The 20,832-nt window shown below is 36.0% G+C and overlaps 1 protein-coding gene and 1 pseudogene across 1 annotated transcript in view; both read left to right on the top strand.

Moving 5' to 3' along the window:
- LOC111731501 overlaps positions 1-20,832 on the top strand; it is a 404,500-nt gene that overhangs the window by 133,957 nt on the left and 249,711 nt on the right. The window lies entirely within an intron of this gene.
- LOC111732056 lies at positions 14,884-15,000 on the top strand (annotated as a pseudogene).

Consider the following 20,832-nt stretch of genomic DNA (forward strand, 5'->3'; position numbering starts at 1 on the left):
TTTTCAGAGTACAGGGAGAAGCTGGAACCATCACTATGGAGCTGAAGACTCAAAAGCCATGGAAGCTATGGCAGAGAGCTGTAGGGAAAAGGACTTAAGCAGAGGAAAAATACACAGGACATCATGACTGTGGAATAGAGAAGACTGATGGTTGCCAAGAAGCCAGTGCCATTCCTGGCAGCCAGCCTTCCTGAGGGGAAGGTGATTAAGGACAGGAGGTGAGAGAAAAGGTGACTAAAAGAGAAGCAGCATAGACATTTTTAGGTATATCCTGCATCTTTGAGGCTTCTGCACCCTTCCTGCACTGAGTACTGCCAGCTCTAGCTCTCTGGCCAAGCTCATTCTTTTATTGGCCATGCAATATTACACCATTTTGGGACATGCCAGCACAAGCTGTTAGAGCATCAAGGTCTTCTTCACCTCCCGACAGTGTTTTTTAACTGAATCTCCCACTCCTCAATATGTATTTGAGCTAGTCATTTGGTGCACATACCCATAAGACTGATTGGAATACAGTTATCTAACTTGGTTTATTCACATGTGCAAGTGTAGTAGAAAATATCCAAGTAAAGAATTCTGTATGCAAGGAAATCAAAATAAACCAACCATCAAATAAATAAATCCTATAGTTTTCAAAGATATGTCATCTTGCAACTCTAAATATCACCCTAACCAGTTTTTCTTTGCCAAAAATCAGGGATGGGAACCTTGAATTTTTAAAAAAGGACTCACAAAGAATTCTAATTGACAGACTCTGTCTCTTCACAAATACTTACCATTGGTCATCTCCTAGGAAACATATTCAGCAAAATATTTGAGCACTTAGTACATTCTTTTAGCAGCTGCCTAACTCAAAGAGATATGACTTTCTAGACAGGAAGCTGATAGAAGGATAAGGAATAGGATTATTTTCTTTCAACCACTATCATCATCATAATGAGTTTATGAATGATATAAGTACATTGGCTCTCTACTAGGCATCATCCAAAAGTACTCTTCTGTAGGAGCCTACATATTCAGAACAAAATAATACAGATGGTTTTATTTAAATTCTTAAAATCTCGAAATTCATTTCTATAGCCCAAGAGAATAAGTAGCAAGTACATTTGCTCAGATAAATGGTAACAGATTTGAACAGAGAGTTCTCTCAGCTTAATGAAGCTTCTGTCCTAGTCTTGTCACCAGGATAAGCAAAAGGCTTGGATGAATGAGCAGTGTTGGTATGCCTCGCCAGCATCTCCTTCCACTACACTGAGAATAGGACATTTTTATTTTCCTTCCAATTTTATATTTTGCTAAAAATAGATGTTAATATTTCTTGTAAATTAAATGGTATTCTTTTAAAAATTATGATTTAATTTTAAAATCTGAAAAATTTGTTTCTTCTCCGGTTAAAAGCATTTTCACTGTTGTTTGGTTAGGTCTATTAATCCATGCTGCAGTGAGCAGCCAGCAACCCCAGATTAGAGGAATGGTATCTTAATCCTTGTCTGGGTTTACTAGCTTCTAGCCCAGAAAAATATTTCTTTGTGTTTTACAAACTTTTGGAAGTTTCCACTTTCAAAATTTGTATATTAACTACAGAAGAGGCTAAAAGTGGAAGATAGGAAATTGTAGCCAGTGCTTTTCCTTCAAATATATTATGCACAAGTGAAAAACAGCAGTTATTTCCTCCTTCGATGCCTCATTGCTTCTCTTCCTCTTTCTCCTCCTCCTATGCTTCCTGTGAAAATTAAACAAAACACAATGTTTTTTACTTAAGCACTGCTTCGTAAGAAGTAAAGCATTAAAATTTACCAGTTTTAATGCTTTAAAACTGGCATTTCCCAAGTTAAAATTACCTGAATGGCATCTTTATTAAAATTCATCAAAGTGTTATTCTTAAATCTCTTGGCTCTTTTGAATCTGAACACTAGATAACTCAACTCCAATCAAAAGTATAACTCAAGTAGCAAACTAATAATATCTCACATTTGATCCATTTTTATTCTCTTTGCTTCAATACGCTTAGTAAGAAAAGCCAAGAGAGAAAACGTAGAAGGTAAAATCACATTTGGCAGGAAAATGTCATAACTTCGTAGAAGTGATGAACAGAAATCTTAATAATTTATGATGGTGAAAACCGATAAATTTAAGCCCCTTGGGTAAAGCTAATTGAAAACTCAAATGTATGCAACTGATCTCTCAGCTGTCCATTGATACAGACAGATGGATGATGCTTTCCTGATGCTGGAATTTTCTCATCCATTTTAAGTCAATTTTACCCAAGACTTTAATGTTATTAATCATGTAATTTCTAAATTTTTATTTAGAACATTTTAAAGATACTCTCTTTTTATTGGATATAGTTTTGCAAACTCACTCCATGAAAACTTTTGCAGCAAAGGATTATATCCAGACTTCAACTTTTATGTAAGACATATGCCTCTCCTTCTGGCTCTCCCCAATCCTTTTATAATTATAGAATTAGGAGTAACTTTAAATGATTCATGTCTAGACTGTAGTTGAAAGTGTTTTGCCTTCTTGGAAGGCAAGAGATAGAACAGGAAGCTAGGACCAGGAAGAATAAGACCAAGAATAAATGTCAGACACCATGCAAGGAGAATACCCAGAAAGTGAACAAAAGGAGGGGTTCTATAGTCAGTAGCAGTGTGGAGTCAGGATAATATCAGAGATAAGGCAAAATACTAATTGAGATATTAGACAAGGTGTAGCTACTTCTGTTATTCTACAACCATTGCTTAATTCAGTTGTCTCCCCTAATTAACTACATCATTTGAGAGCAAGGACTTTGACAAGAGTTGCACTCCTAGAATATGCTTTATATTACTGGATAAAATATGAACTCAATAAATTTTGAATGAGTGAATGAATGATTGATTGTGGTAGGAGCCAACTATAGGTGTGGCCTGTCAAACCATAAAAATCGATATACTAAACAAGTACACATTCTACGTACTGTAAAGCGTGTTCTAAAGGTAGATTCTACAATATCTAAATCTCAGTAGTGAGGAGTTTCTACTTCTTTCACTTCAGCATCTTATTAAAATTTAGTCATACAGAGCTGAAAATGGAGTTTACCCTTTCTCAATGGTTTCCATCCATGGTGGGATAAGAGTGGGATTCTTCATAGGTACATGAATCTCAAGGAAGAAGTAATGAACTTATTTCCATAGGATTCTGAGCTGCTTGGAAGCAGGAACTGCTTCTAATATAATAATAATAAACTTTGTACATAAACATTTGTTAATGCTGCTACTGGTAAGTCTTCAAAAGCTTTCTGATTGATTTGAAGAGGAGTGGTTAAACTTGGCGGAATTTTTCAGATTCTAGGAGGCATGGCTAAAAGCCTGTATTTAAGTTTAAGGCTACTGAAAAGGATACAAGAAAAGTCCAGGCAAGTTATTTTAGTGATTTCTGATCTAATCTTATCATTTCTTATAATTACAAAACCACATTTTATTGAAATTCTATATTATTCCCAAAGTAGCATAGTGCCAAACATGGGATAAGTGAGAAGATAGGGCTGGAAGAGATGGTTTTAGATTCATTCCTCTTCAAAAGTAAAAACACCAGAATGATGTCAGTTGATTACTTTCAAGGATTTATGAAAACAAACATGACTTTATCTGAGGCAAAGATGAAAAAAAAGAAATAATCTAGAGATAATATAGTTGACATTTAATTAGTCAAATATTACACAAATATTTATTTGCCAAATATTTAATATCTAGTAAAACATACCTGCTTTGAAATACTGACTCAAATATATATTAGATAATGCTTATAAAATAAATTTCAGGTGTTTTCAAATGAAAAGTGATTTTTTAAAAAATATAAGTTGAGTGATGTTTGTATTGGTAAAAGGCATTCTTTTTTTATTTTAAATTGCTGATTCCCAAAAGTTTTAAATTTAAATAAGATTGAAGAGTAATTACATAGAGAAATTTTAATATAATTAGGTGACACCAAGAATTTATTTTTAATTGTATTAATTATAATAATAGCATTACAAATACATAAGAAATTTTCCACATTTTTATAAATAAACGAGTAGTAAAATGACATAACAGGGATTTTTTTAAATACTTTGGAAAAAATTTGAGCAAGAATAGACAAAGGAAGTGGTGCAAAATCATGAAAACTATGGATTCTGATTATTTTATCAGGATTTGGTTTTTCTCTTTACATTTATATGTTTAAATATTTTTGTAAGTCTTTTTTATTTATAAAATGAAAGTCATATGACATCACTAAAATTTTAATGGCTCACATAAAGTCCGGTATGTGGCACAAAGTAGATGTTTCATCTATATGCATGGATTGTGCAAACTAATGAAAGGTAGATTGATTCAAATTATAATAAATACTTCATAGTACTGGTTCAATAAATTCAACTATTGTTATAAAGTATTTTCTAATCTTAGCTTAGTAAATATACATAATTTATGATATATTTATTTTAAAACATGCTGTTTTTTAAATTAAATCTCTAAATTACTTTCTAATTCACTGAGCTGTTGAAACTCAGCTAATGGGCTAATACTTTGCATAAGTACATAAGATCATGAGCTGTATGGGAGTCAGGAAGAGTGCTAATCAGAAGGCAGGGTTAAGCCTTACTCTTAAATGTTGTGAATTCCTAAAACATGAAATACATCCAAATAAAACATAAGTGCAAAAACAATTCAAAAATCAAATGCGATATTTTAAATGATCCTTACCTTGGTCTTCCTATGGTAACAGATATAATTTTTACTTCATACTATTTTCTAGCAAATTCACCTTAAATCTTTTCTGTAAAAAGTGAGATACAAATAAATAAAATAAATATTCTGGCTAGTTAAATCTGATATGGGGTAACCAAGTACTCCAGAACCATTGTTCAATTTCCAGGATGGTTTTCCTTCTACAGTCATGTTCTTATGCAATTTAGCAACTTCTCTGTCCTGTAGTTGTCAGAGAAGGAAAATTTCCTCTCTGGAGGTGACCCTTGTCTTGCTCAATGGATTAGATGATTGTATGGTTACAGACCATTGGCTTCAATTCTGGGATGCAAATGTTCTCCCCTACTCTGCACAGTCCCTCTCTGTCTTGGAGTCTGATCCTTTGTTAGCAGCAAACAGTCTCACTGTGAGGTTGTCACAATGATTTAGGAAAGGCATATTTTACCGAAATAAGAAGCCCAATGGTGTAGCTGGAACTGATCAAAAGCCATCAGCAGGCTGACAGATTGCTTTTTATGCAAGATTGGCCCTTTGGTCTTTCCGAGGAAGAAACCTCCACATATACATGATGAAAGCCAATGCATAGTCACCAAACTGTTACCTCCAACAGCAAGAAAAAATGTTTCTCCTAGTAGAAAGGTACGTAGTTAGAATGAATGAAGACCCAGATTTGTATAGATTTTCCCATAGGACATTCCATTTATTTTCCTTGGTCATTCATTTACTCATTTATAATTTTATTCTTTCCGATGAGCATTATTGAGCTACATGCTAGGAATAAAACAGAAAGCAAGATAGAGAACATCTCTGCTTCCATAGAATTTGCATTATAGTCGTGGATTATGACAAGCAATCAGGCATCAAATAAAAGGGAGACACAAAGAGCTGTATAGTTCACTGTTACAGTTCACTGTCTTTCTGTCCATTTACCCATTATGCTCTATTTAGAACTGGACCAAAATGGAAAGCAGTATGATATTTTCCAGGTGATCAGGGGGCAAATTCTACCTTTGCACTTGCATAGAAGAAGAGCTAATTAGTAGAACAGCTTCAAGGAGATTCAGCTTTTTGATCAAGAACCAAAGAAATGACCTAATCATTCTCAGGAAAGATTGTATAGAGCCAGAGTGGAAGCACGGAAAAAGTTATGAAAAGAAACAGAAGGTGGTTAGATTGGCCATATATCATCACTAAAATTAGATATAGTTAAGATACCTATCTGAAAGAAATTGGATAGTTAATTGATATTCTTTCTGAATCCCTGATTCTCCAACTGCTCCTGAGTACCTTCTCATCCTCATTCCCATCCTCATCCCAGAGTGTACCCCTCTACTTTCTTATTCCATTCTCCCGCTTGTCCATTAGGGAGTCAGAGCATCACAATTCAAGACATAATTGCCATTTATCAATGATTATTTCTGTGTGTATTCTTGCCACCTTCCTTATTTTATTCTACAATGATGTTTGTCAACTGTTAAACAGAAAGGAGGAATCTGTTGAGTTTAATGGTACCTTTCCATTCTTTTTAAGATTCATTGATCCTCCACATTTGTTATAAAAATTCCTGTCTCATTTTCTCTAACAGCAAAAAAAGATATTGACAGTTGATCAGAAGACCTGACCAATACATAATAGTTTATAGGCAAAGAATAGATATTTGGGGGTGGGGGTGGGGGAAGAAAAGAAGGGAGCAATAAATGGAGTGAAACAAAGTGCCTAAATAATATAGATCCTACAAAATTTCAAGTTATTTTTGCCAAATTCAAATCTGTCATCTCAGAGAATGTTAGAAATCTATTCAATGCATATAATAAAACATGTAATATCTGTAATATTTCATATAATATAAGAAAGTCACTTTGGTGAGGGAAATGAGGCAGAAATTATAAAAACACATTATTGGAGGTCTATAGTTATTATTTTGGTTCTAGTTTTCTGTGTGAGCCTGAGGTAATCCCTTAATATCTTTGGTCTATAATGATCCCATTTATAAAATAAAGGTAATAAGAATTCTGAAGAATACTAGAAAAATAAATAATATATGTAAAAATACTTTGGAAAAATTTTAAGCAAAAATTATAGAGGACTTAAGTACAAAGGAGAATTTTGAAGAGATGGATGAGAGAATTTTATGAGCTTACTGAGTCTTTTAGTCAAAATTTATGTATTTTTCAGGTAGTTTAGTTTTGTTTGCTGAAATAAAGTATAATGAATTTGGGGGAAAGAATCCTGGCAGTATCACTCTAGGGACAGAGGTAGAGCTACTTTATAGTCTGGCACCAATCCTCTGATCAAACCACCTCTAACTCCCATAGATATAGGTGTGTGAAGGTTTGCCAGTGACATTAGCAGGCAGGACTGTATGCAAGCCTCCAGAGAGTCTTTCCCTTAATACTGATCTCACAGTTCTTCCACAGTGAGGTAAACACTTCAGAATCCTACATACTCTGTCCTACAAGCAAAGGAAAACTTTCTGGAGAAAGTTTTAGTTCATTTCATAAATGAGAGAAGAAAACCAAAATGAGGCACACAATGTGTTTTGTCTAAACTCAGTTTTTATTCATTCAGAGATGATGATGAGACAGGCCAGCCACATTTCCATGCCCTACCCACATTTACATAGAAGTAAACTTTGTTGACTTTATTTTGTTTGAAAGCCAAGAGTAACATGTCCCCACAGACTCTTGTTTTGTTAGAGATGCATGGACTGGCCTAAAAGAAGACCAGAGCTTTCAGATTCTATTTGAGTTGGCCAGTTACTGAAAGTCCAACCATTACAGTAAGGTTCACGTTTTCAGTGAATTTTAAAACAGATTCTTTAAACGCAAAATAACATCTGCTGCTCTTGTCTCAACTATATGCTAATTACTGTTAAAGAGATTTGTGCCTGGGTCAAATGCAGTTCTTATGATTAAACTCATCTGCACATTTCTTGTATGTAGCCCATATTCTAGAGAAGGCTCTCAGCTGCTCTGAAGGGTGAATGGAGCTTAATGTAACATTATGCTGTAATTATGCCATTTGTCAGCTTGCTAAATCTTGTAAAAAAATAATAATACAATTAAGTCAGTTTCCTGAAAATTTATGCTTTTTCTTTTTACATCACAACCAACCTTAGAGGTAGTCATCCTATCAATTTTATCTTATACTTCAGCCAATTTTTTCATCTTCTCTCCAGTTTAAGACTAATAGCAATTGCTCCTCAAAGGAGGGATCTTTAAGAAGATTCTAGAGGATCAAACAAAGATAATTCAGTGTGCTGAGAAGTTTAGGGCTGCTGCTTATAAGTAATGAGAAAATATTTTGAAAACAGAAAACCATATTATAGTTATCCTTAAAACAATTAGGGTCTACAATAACATTTGCACAATGAAGTACACAAGAGAACTATGGATAACTTTGTTTTGTTTTGTTGTGGGAGGACTTGTAGTTTCATGTTATTTGTATCTCTTTTGGGACTTCGTGCTCTTTTGTTTTTCATCTATTGTATTTCATTTATATCCCCGTTATTGTCAGGTATTATGGGGGAAAATGAAAAAAGAAAATTACTGTTCTCAAGGAGTTTACAATTCTACTTATACCAAAAAAATTACAGAACAAAAATATTATGAAAAATCTGACAATAGAGAAATATGTAGTGTCCTGTGGTAACAGGAGAGAATGTCACTGATAAATGTCATTTGCTAAAAGTCCTCTTATGTTGGTACAGTTTTAAAAATAACAACTACCACCACCTATATAACAGCTTTCCAAAGTGCCTCAATTGTGTACAAATCATCCCCAATGTTGTGAAAATTATAAGCTAAATATAAAAATGACTAAGACTAGAAATGTACCCCAGATTTGATCTATGATTCATGAGGAAATTGGAAATCTAAAAATTGCTTTGATTCATAGAACCCATATAAAACATACTTATAGAAAAGTGCATCTAAAGTATTTTCAGAATTTACCAGACAACATATGTGAAGAACTTAGACAAATTTCATTGATGAATAGGTTGACACATACAACTAAACCTGCATCCCTCAGGAAAGAAAGTGGCTTATGTTCAGGAGTGGAGGTAGAAAAATCGAATAAGCATGAGGTCTGTCCTGTTGTGTAATTGGTTAGGTGTGGCAGGAAGAGGGCTTGGCAACAGTGACATCCAGTTGTCTCTAAACATGGCTGATTTGGAGAACCACACTGGGTTCCTAGACTAAAGAGAAAGGAAATGGACAAAAGAGGAATTAGCTGGATACTATAGCGATTACCAGTTCAATTTGCTGCCTGAGTCAGATTCCAAGAACAACACCAGAAGAGAATTTTCTCCCCTTGTCACTCCTAAAGGGTTTATATTTGGGCCAAAACCAGCAGTGAAATATCAGGCAGATTGTGTTATTTACAGAGAATAGTTGCTGGTTTATTTTCCAAACAACTGACTAAGATCCTGTGGAAAACAACATTACAAGAACATTTGTAAACCAGCTTGCAAGTAAGAAACTCCATGTACAACAAGATATTTTTGCTGTTTGGTTTTAATCATCTGTGCTTAAAAGTTTCAGGATGTATCTCTAGCTAAAATTATATCTATTTTATATATATCTATGTTATTCCTTTTGGGAATGTACTTGAATGTGTGACTTATATAGTGACAAATGTAGTTAGGACTCCTTTTCTGGAAGGTCAAAAAATGTTTTCTATTCTTTTTACCCTTATTCTGAAATACAGTTATAAATCAGCTAGGATACATCAGGTCATGAAAAAAATGGATTAAGTGCACATTGTAACAAGCCAACCATAAGCTCAAATGTTTGGAAGGGCTTCTAAGTTCCCCCCTGAAAGCCTGGCAGCTCCAAAGAGGAGCTCAGTAATAGACACAAAGACTGCCAGATGCGTGGTGTGCCATGCCAGCAAAAAGTGAGTGGCAGAAAAAGCAGCCAGCAGATCAGCAATGCCAAGATACAGAGGCCAGGTTGGTGGGAGGCAGAGGATGGTTTCCAAGGGAGCAGAATTGTTTTGAATCACTTACTATAGTGTTATCCTCAGCCTTGCTCTTTGTGATTGTATGTGAATTGCTTCAATCCCACATCCATTGTTCCCTCTGACAGGGTTAAGAGCCAGAGAATGTGAAGTGATTTGTTTCAAAAGAGGGTGGGGTCAGATATTGACATTAGACAACCATATCAGCCTGGGTTAGAAAGCCCACATCTCCAAATGATGCATCCCAACAAAGATACCGCAGTGAATTCTAGCAACTGGTAATGAAATATATCTAAGAAGCAATTTAAGAAGCCAGAACCAATCATTCCATTTATTTCAGTTTATTTCTTTATTCCTCATTCTCTGTGTTTTGTTTTCAAATGTCCGTGCACTATTTCTGGGACAGTTCAGTCTATCTAAATGAATGGAACAGTAAATCATAGGAGTAGCAATGGTGGTAGTAATCGCTACCATTCATTAAGCAGCTGCTATGTTCCAGGTTCTGCACCAGGCATTTAATCATTATGACCACCATTTAATGTAGATATCATCATCTGTTTTACAGATTAGCATCTGCAAAAGATTAAACTTTAAAAGAGGTACAGACAAGTCAACAGGCAAGAATACTCGAGAGATAAGTGCTGTGATGACAGTACAGCAAACAATAAGAGTACCTTAAAGGATCATTTAGCTTAAATTTGGGAGGAAGGTGAGAGAGTAGTTAGGAGAATGTTGTTGGAGGAAGTCACATTTACACTGAATAAGGAAATACTGAAGAATGCCAAATATGTAACTGTAATGAATAATGAAAAATAAGTAAGGTTTAACCAGGCTATGGAAATGGGAAGGGCATCTAGGAAAAAGATACGTTCAGCCACTATGAAGTTCATACAAAAGGCTTGAAACGAAAGAGGTCACACCTGCTCAAAGTGGCTAGAGCATAGAGTGTGAAAGGAGCAAAAGCTAGAGGTGATGCCAGGGAGGTAGAACCAGAGAATTTTCCCACATGCCTCTTTTTGCAACCTCCCTTTTCTGCTAAAATTTCTGCCATGGGACTTTGCGTCCTTTAGGAATCAATCCAAATTTCTTAGCTTGTCATTCAAGCTTCCCTAATATCTGGAAACACATTATTGCTCCACTTAACCACCACCATCTCTTCAACACTCAACTCCCCCACACACATGCAGCATCATTTCCATTTTTTCATTTTTCTTCTGCTCTTCTCTCCAACTAAATATTTTCTCTGGATAACAGTCCAAATATTGTACTTCCTTAAAACCCAGGTTGAGCCCTTCTTCCATCTTAAAATCAAATAAGCAAACTTTCTTAGTTGATTATTACTTTTTCCTTTTATTAGTATCCACAATACATATATTCAGTAAATTGTACATGTAAAAAAAAACTTGAAAGAGTTCCAAAATCATTTAGACAAACTGTCTTATCAGATATATAAACCGAGCCTTCCTGAATTAAATTGACTTTAACAGTCTGCTCCATGCAATCTTATACTTTATCTTACACTCATGGTTTCTAGGCTCGCAGTCCTTGCCCCTGTCATTAGAGTGAAACTCTTCAACTCTTCCTGTCATTTCTTTGATATCCTGGACCTCAATGCCCTGTAACCTCTTAAACTGTATTCAATCTGAATCAAGTTGCATTTATAAAATTCACTTAGGCTCATCATTTCAAGAAACTTGATGCTACATTATTTGAGGATTTAAACATTCATTTTCAAATTAAATAGAATTTAATTTGAAATCTCTCTGTTGCAAATTTAGATTTTCATGTATCTTATTTTTTTTTAAGTGGGCTCAACTGGTCAAAATACATTGAGAATATAGTCATGGTATTAGGCAGGGGCCCCCTGGCTGCTAAAAGTCTGCTGAACTATTCTCAGCTTAGAGAATGGGAAAAAGCACAGGTTACCATTCAGTTCACTGCTTTTGAACATGAATCAGATGCCTATGAATCTTTAGAATTTGATGTTCAGCCACTGTGAAGCTTCACAGCATGGCAGCAACTTACTTCCCCTCCTGAGTTAGTTCACATGTGAAAAATACCGTTATCAAGAATTTCTTATTGCTTAGAAGCTTAAGAAGGGAATGTAGTCCTCTGGACATTCCTGATAAAAGGAAATCAAAAACTACATAAGCAAAATAATATAAAATGTTTTATAGAAGCTCTCCTGCATATGATAGAGTATCCATATGTCTTTTTATTTTTCAAGTATTTAAACCATTTAAACCATTGTTCTACTTTTTTTTTTTTTCAATATCAAGATGAAACCATTTGAAATTCCATTCCAGATATATTACCTATAATTGTTACTGTGGTAATAAAAAAAAAAAAACCATCTCCAAGTCCCAAATGTTGTATTATAAGGGAATTTATTTATTACTGATTTATTTATATTACCTCTTAAAGTCCTTTTAATCAAAATTTATTTATGTAGGAGATATTTCAAACGAAGTCATTTACTTCTTTTGGTATATAGCGTCATAGCCAACCACAACAGTAAATGTCAGTTCCTAGACCAACAGCTCACACATGCTCAATACAAATGTTATAAATAAGTGCGTAAGGTTTTAGAGTGTTTAATAAAAGCTTTAATAGTTTGCTGACAAGCTTATTTCCAATTTCTTGGTGTTCATTTTCAGAGTATCTGGACACATGTGGAAATGATGCCCTTTAAACACTGCCAACTTTTTACATCCACTGTGCATAACTTGTCTGAGCTATTAAGGAAGAGGAAAAAAATCTCATAAATCAAGTTGATGTGAAGGGGGAAAAAATCAGCTTTATGCAACAGAAAAACAATTTGTTCTTTCCACCAAAATATTCTAAACAAACAGCTGAAGAACCAGTTCTTAAAAAATGAAAATATTGTTTAAAGGTCTCCCTCTTTGAAATAATGTTGCTTAAAACAAGTTCCATATAAAAGATATTTGGCTGGTGTGAAGATTGTGAAGATGCAGTTATTTATACTGTGATTGAGATTTATAGACCTTAAAACCTTGACGCTATTGCACATTCATACTGAACTTAGGTGAAATAACATAGCAGGTTACAGGTCACAGTTAAAAGTGGGTAAACCTCGACATATCTGGTTTTCTCTCTATGATGATTTGGACTACAATGAACAGCCTTACTACTCAAATAAGGTTAAAACCACTAAGCAGATCAAACCAGGGAAATGATCCCCTCTCTATATATCCAATTCAGCTTAGAATTGGAGGTACTAGGGTTCAGCAACCCAAAAATACTGTTCAAGCAGAGAAAATTGGATCACACCTCTATAACAATCTGCTTCTAGAGGGAAACTTGTAGCCTAACCTATGAGAAAAGTAAGGTGGGCGCTGTATCTCTCTCATAGGATAGGAAAAAGCATTGGAAGGACAAGTTTATCTCAGTTGATCTTGTGATCTTAACATTTTTCTCAATTTGAAAAATACTCAAAAGCTCACAAGAAAACTCTTTGGGGTAGGTGAAAAAAATATTTAAAAGTGTAATAATTATCTACAAAATATATGCCAAAATGGTTTTGTGTGAGATGGGAGGATTTAGGGCTTTATGCCTCTCGTATGAAATACTTCATTGAGGACAATGTTATTTTGATTAAATGGGAAAAATGAAAAAGAGGCACAGGCAAATTATATATATATAAAGTTTGTTAGGACTGAAATAAAGTATCACAGGCTGGGTAACTTAAACAATAGAAATTGACTTTCTCACATTTCTGGAGGCTAGATGTCCAAGATCAAGGTGTCAGCAGGTTCGGTTTCTTCTGAGGCCTCTCTCCTTAGCTTACAGATTGCCATCTTCTGTCTTCACATGATCTTTCCTCCATGTGTTGTTTGCGTCTACATCTCCTCTTCTTATAATCATACCAGTCATATTGGATTAAGGCCCAACCATATGACCTCACTTTACCTTAGTTACCACTTTAAAGGTCTTGTCTGTAAACACAGTCACATTCTCTAGAACTAAGGGTCAGGACTTCAACATATGAATTGGGGATATGGAGATGACATAATTCAGCCCATAAAGTAGAGACTTGAGGTAGCTCATATAGATAATATGAATCAAATTAATTTTGCTTCATAATAATCAAAGCAAATAAGCACATTGAGAGTATAAGTTATTCTGTAGTATCCATCATCGTCTCACGTTTTGTTTCTTTATATGCTAGTATATGTTTTTCCAGTATTGTTTATAGCTATTACATCCATTTTGTACTCTGTAAGATTGTATGCTTGTTGGTGCTAAAACTACATAAATGCCCTTAGGTGATTGGAATCCTGATTTTTAAATCTGTAGAATGCAATCCACGAGTAGGCCATAAAACCATTTAGTGGGTACTCTACTTTGTTTTGGTTAAAAAAAAAAAAAAAGAGAAACTAAAATTTTCAACGTATAAAACAATAAAATAATGAGTATTGAAGTAATATTGAAGAAATCTAGTGGAGTGAGAATCTCCAAAAAGTATCTCCATAAAAGCAAGAAAAATGGCAAAATTGTCAGAATCAACTTTTTTAGAACTCTGGAATTTAATCAAAGGTTTTCAGTAAACTGAGGAACTGGCTGACTCTTGGTAAAAAACAGGTCACTTTATGGCATTTTACCTTTCCATATCCCTCTGCCCCACTCCTGCAGTAGACCTGCAAACCAACAGCCACAATCATAGTGAATTCAGCACACTGGCAACTACTGGATAGGACCCAAAGAGGATGAAGCTCTTTCAAAACATTCTCAGAGAATTGTCATTATTGACTTGTTGGTGGTTCCCTGGAAGAAACCACTCATAGGCTAGCTTTTTGTTACATGATTGGAATTTGCTTATTGAAAACAACCTTTTCCCTAGGCACATGTTTAAAAAAATCAGAAGCAATTGTTCGACATCAAAAATGGCTGACCTAGTAGGTAATAAGTGGTGCAAACAATAAGCTAACAGAAAAGCCTAAAAGAAAAAGCCGAGAAGTAATGACCATTGGAAGCTTTGGAAAGTTCTAATATATTTCTAGGAATCTAGAAGGCCATATGCAAACAGGGGACAGTGCACATGTCCAGAGCTGAGCACATGCTCAAGAAAGACCAGAGAAGGTCCTAATCTGTCATCTCTGGCTAATTCTGGGTCTCGGCACAAGCAGGAAGTTGCAAGACTCAACACACTCAGGCCTTGTACAAAAACCACTGAGTCTATGGCCATACCACCCTGAGCAAGCCCAATCCGTCTGATCTTGGAAGCTAAGCAGGGTTGGGCCTGGTTAGCATTTGGGTAGGAGACCACCTAGGAAGACAGGTGCTGTAGGCATAAAAAATAAAAAATAAGGGATTGTAAGCTGACAAGGTCCTTGCAATCTGTGAGGTCAACCAAGGGCTGCCTCGCCTAAAAAAATAATAATAATAATAATAATAAATAAATAAATAAATAAAAACACTGAGTTGTACACTTTAAAATGGTGAATTTTATGGTATGTGAATTATATCTTATATGTGTGTTTGTATGTGTATACATATATATATCTGTGTGTGTGTGTGTGTTGTTTATCTGAAATTTTTAAAAAATAAAAATAGATAGCATGGACACAATGTTGATTGAAAGAAGATAGATATTTCATTCCTACAAAATTCAAAACCAAGCAAAACTACTCTGTGTTGATGAAGCTCCAGATATCAGTTACCTCTTTGTGTACTTTTGTGTAAGGAGCCATGAGGGAGCCTTCTTAGGGTCTAGAAATGTTCTATGTCTTGATCAAGGCTGTGGTAACATGGAGGGTATTATGTACCCCCAGGTACAAATTCATCAAGTTTCACACTTAAGATTTGTGTGTTTCACTATAGGAGTTATATCTCAATAAAAATGAAAAAAAATCAGTGTAGCTATCATTTTGTCAACATTTTGTTTTAGCTGAATATGCATGTATGTGTGTACTGGGTCATGATATAAAATATATTTATTTCTGTGGGCATGACCAAAGTTTGAAAATTCTGAACTAAAATATTAAAATTCTGTGGGGAACCTGACATGCTTTGAGATATGAACAACTTGTACTAATCAGGTACATTTCTGGGAATACAATCAAAATAAAATACAAGTTGTGGGAAGTGTTGCTCTAATAAATCAACCTTGACCATCTAATGATTCAAAGTATTCCAGCTTCATCACAAATACTCTGACCCTAGCTTCAGTCATATCTTCTTTATGAACCTCCCTTCACTTTCAAAGCCAGAAGTGACCTTGCTCTTCTAAATCTTACAATTTTTGTTATCTCTTTTATAGTATATAAATACACCTGACATTGACCTTGCATAGTATTCATGTACTATTTTTCCTTTCCTGATCATTCTAGATTCTGTTATCATTCCTTTTTTTCCATAAAATTGGCATAATAGTTTGTACTTAATAGGTATTGCATAAAAGAAATAAATCACGAAATCAATTAATGTACTGACCTTTATGTAGTACCTTAGAAATTCAAAACAGATGTATAATAAAAATGAATAAAAAATGTAATATTTATGTACAAATAACAGCTTCATCAAACAATATGGAAGTGAAAGAAAGATGTGTGTGTGTGTGTGTGTGTGTGTGTGTGTGTGTATAATCTATTATATGACCTATGAGCATGTATCTGGAAGTTTAAAATTATTATCAGGTCGGTGTGATTACTGATTCAGAGCACAAAAGTCCCCTTTTTTCATTCTATATCTCACATAGGGGCTGCCAAGCCAAATTCGTGGTTCACTAATGTCAGGGAGAGCTGGGGAAAATCAAAAAGAAAACAATGATTTCACCCCAGAATTGGAGCAAAGGATTTTAACCCTTTGTGGAACAAAGTAAGCCCTTATCATCACTGAGAATATTTTGCAGATACTAGAACTGAACCATGTTCTCAAATCAAACAATTTTTTACTTAAGTATTTTCAAAAAATATTAAAAATAAAATCTATCTCTCATCGAACCATACCCTTTATGTGATATTTTTGATGAAGATAATAAATCATAGAATCTAGATAGTAATAAAATATGTATTTCTTCAGGCCGTGCCTTTCATAAGAGCTCATGGGTTGGCAGTTTAAACTGTGTCATCTCTCCTGTTGGTTACTGCTACTACTTTTTGCTGATTGCCTGTAATTGATTGACCAGTGGGTGGTGAACAGCAGGAAAGTGAGGCTACACAGCCTTAGCAGCAATGAGGTAGCCCTTCAGACATTTCCAAGGCCTCAGGTTATCTGGTTTTATTTTATTTCAAAGGCACACATGAAACTGCTCAAGCTATGGGATGAACAATTCCTTTTGTAAAGCAGAATTCTTATAAAAATAAATGCCTAATTAAAATCCCAGGTATTATTTAATTCTTATTTTATTATGATCTCCATGCCTTAATTTAAGAGGTTTAAATTAAGGCAGGTGAATCTTAAATTAAGCAGCTTAATTTAAGCATATTAAATTATTGCACGTGAAACTTCTAGTTGGCTGAATTATTTTTCACTAATTTTGAGTAAACAATAACAGAAAATCTTTCCCAAACTTCAATATCTTTCACAATTATAAAATTTGTAATTTAGAAAAGGTAAGATCTGAACTTCATAGATGATTCTCTTCGTTGTGCATAACACCTAATAATTAGCTTATTAGTAGGATGGCAAAATAAAAGCAGTTTTCATTGATTTTAACACTTGCTTATTGAGAATAAGGCTTAGACAATTACTTTGAGTTTCCTTTTGATGATACTGAGAAAGCTTCAAGCACCTTGACTTTAGACCAGGGACCAAAGGATAGAAAGTTTCAATTCATTATCACTAACTGTCAGGTCTGGGATTTGATTTTACCCTCCTTACAAGCTATTAAATTAACCTGTTACTGTTTGGTGGATTCTGGTAGAAGACTCCTGATTCGGAGACAAAGGATTTTATTACAGTACAGCAAGCACCATTAGCATTAGCATGACGTGTTGGTTCCCTTTGTTCCAACTTCTATACGGGTGGTGCAGAGAACCAGATGGATGCTGCACATACAGTGGGTTTGCTTGCAGTTACAGAAAAGAAAGAAGCAACATGCCCAGGAGTAGTCAGGAAGAATTCTGATTTTTCAAAATATATCTCTATAACCCCAATTCTTTTCCTCTTCATCATTACCAAGAGGACAGCTCCCCACCCCCAAAAAATAAACACTTTCTAAGGTCAGTGGCATTCAGTGACCAAACTGCCTTATTCAGGTGTATAAACATGGAGGAGGGTGGGAGGAGAACGTAGATATATTTTGAATTGATTGTTAAGGAAGATTTTCCTGTGCTCAACAATACCTGATGCATGAAGATAATAGGGAATGTGGAATGTCCATTAAATACCTTAATGTCCCATTTTGGACTAGTTGTGACAAGAGCCTACTATTTTTGAATTCTAGATGGACTAGAAAGCTGAAAACATGACAGTTTAATTTCAAGGTCCATAGTGATGTATTTGGAATTGGCTGATCAGATGGGAACAGTAACACTGTAATCTGAAAAAGTTTCAACACTGGTAAGATAACAGCAGTAGCCCTGCGGGATGGGGCGCGGGGGAGGGAGGTGGAGGTCAAAGGTTGATGTATTCAATTCGTCAGAAGCAAACAGGGTCAATGCCCCCTAGCAATGTGGCTTCCTTCTCTACCAGACAAATGGGTAAATATTTGCTGGAATCACAAGTTTAACATACAGTGGTAGCTTCTGCATCTGAAACATTGGCTTCTTTACCATGTGCCCAGTCTATGATGATGTCTGTGTTGCCATGTCTGGTGTGATGCTGAATCCTGGTAGTGATGGCAGTGACCTGGGTGTTGTAAGGCTTATCAGCTGCTTGATTCTGTTTTGCCTGATCAGAGAACAAACCATGACCATTGGCCTGAAGAGGAATGCCTTTAATCTGCTAGTCTAAGGTCATTCAAATACCTAGACAGCTAGGCCACCACAACAGCCCAGGAGACAATAAAACTGTGGCAAGATTTATCAAGGGATCAAGGTGAGGACTGACTAGGGATATGAGGACTTCCTTGAGTTTGCTCACTAAGAGGATTGACTATGTTCATTTTTTTTTCACAGAGCTGCCCTTGAGGCTGAATAGTGGCAGCAGCTCAATGGATGTCATCAGGTGTCAGCTTAACTGAATTAACTGTGCACCAGGCCCAGTTATTTAGGGGAACCTCTGTAAATCCAGAGCTCCATTGTTCCTGCTGCTTGACTTCAGGCAGTGAAATGAGGAATAATTTTCTCTCAAAGGAAAAAATTTACTTTTTCATGCAAAACTGAAATGACACTAAGGCCAGCTTAGCCACACTAATGAATATGCCATTTCCACTTGACTAGTGAGGCATATCAGGTCTTACACACCTTGTTAGTCATCAAGTTCAGGTTGACTCACCAGGAAATAAGGATTTCAAGCTGGAAAGTCACAAGGAATCCATAAATAAGGCACTCAGTTTCAATAAGAGCTTAATAATAGCAGGCCAATAGCTACATTTCAAAAGAGGTATCTTATCAGGCAGATGGCACTATTTCTTTGGAAGATGACCTCTCTAAATATTCCTGCCATCTTTGAATCTTTAAAATGGTGATTTCTCTTTTTCTTCCTGGAATTTTTTTTATTGTTTCTGCTAAAGTACCCTGGAAGAAACAGTATATACAGTGGTTCCTAAGTGAGAGAATCCCCTCTGGCACTCATAAGACCGGGAAATGCAAGCAGCTGACTCATCATTCCATTACACATTCAGATATGGGAACCACAGAAAGTATATTGAGTGAGCTTAGTAGGTCTCACAATGTCATTTTAACTTTTCTTGGTTACTGGAAGCCCCATTAAAACCCTATCAGTTGGAACTGGTTAGAGGTGGTGGTTACACAGCGTTGTGAATGTGCTAAACTGTTCACTCTAAAATGTTAATTTTATGTTATGCAAATTTCACCTCCAAAAAGATAGTTAAAAAAAACCCATCAGTTGAATCTGAGCACCATATTCCCCTAAGGGAACACAGACTGAGTTAATGAGTACATGGGTTATTAGGCCACAGGGACAGCTGCCCAGAGACCACACCATCTACCAGCAAGGGGGGTGCATGATGTGCAGGGTGGCGGACGAGTCTGTCTCACAGGAGACAGTGAGGTGGCAGGAAGACATTTCTCCTCCCTTGGTCCTCTACTCCAGAGAGGGGGTCAAAGTGCAGTGCTACTTCCTAGGGGCCCTTTTCTGCTGTGACTCCAGACCTCAAACCCCTCAGCTACTTTGGTCACTTCACATCCAGTGTTCTCTCCCCATTTCCAGCTAAGTTAGACTACAGCAGGTACACAAGCACAGCTGGCTCTGCACTATTAGAAACAGTTTTGTGTTTATTTTACATTTCAAGCGTATAAACAAAACAAACTTCTAGTGGTCCAACCAAAGGTCTTTGTCAAGTAGCAAGGTCTTAATCGATTTCAGCTCTGTACATTTCTCACCTCCATAACCACAGCCACCTTGCCTTTCAGCTCTAGAGTGTGGGCTTATTGCCCCATTGTCATGGTAATATCCTTTCCTCCTCTGGCCTGGAGGAGAGAGAAAAAAAAACCTAGGCACCTTCTGGGCAGCTTGTTTCAACCTTTCCTCTCACCACCTGCCTCAGTAGCAGATAGGACAAGAGACCCTTACTCTGCCCTCTCTTCCTTGCCCATGACTTGGGCAAGAGCACTCGTAACTGAATCTCAAGGAGTCCTTCATATCACTGAACCCAAGCTTTGCGGTTTGTCCTACCAGAAAGCCATGTCTTTCAGTATCCTATCCTTGTTGCCAAAACCATTGAGTCTAGGATTTGATTTCACCTTCCTTACAAGCTAATAAATTAGCCTGTTACTGTCTCAAGGATACTGGAGAAGACATAAGACTCGGGTCGGAGACAAAAACACAGCAGGTGGCATGAAGATCAGCATGTTTGCCTTGGCACCCCTTGATGCCAAGTTCCATGGTCATGATGCACAGAGCCCAGATGAATGCTGCACATACAGGCCAGGTTCTCACTGCCATTGAGGAACACTCAGGGAACCTCACATTTTAAAGCAAGCAGTAAGCAAGCCTGATCTTCTACCTCCCCTCCCTCAGGTTATTCACTACAAATAAAATGCTATGGAATGGCCTG

This window comes from Pteropus vampyrus, unplaced genomic scaffold (genome assembly GCF_000151845.1).
Source record: "Pteropus vampyrus isolate Shadow unplaced genomic scaffold, Pvam_2.0 Scaffold11, whole genome shotgun sequence".
Taxonomy (NCBI): Eukaryota; Metazoa; Chordata; class Mammalia; order Chiroptera; family Pteropodidae; genus Pteropus; species Pteropus vampyrus.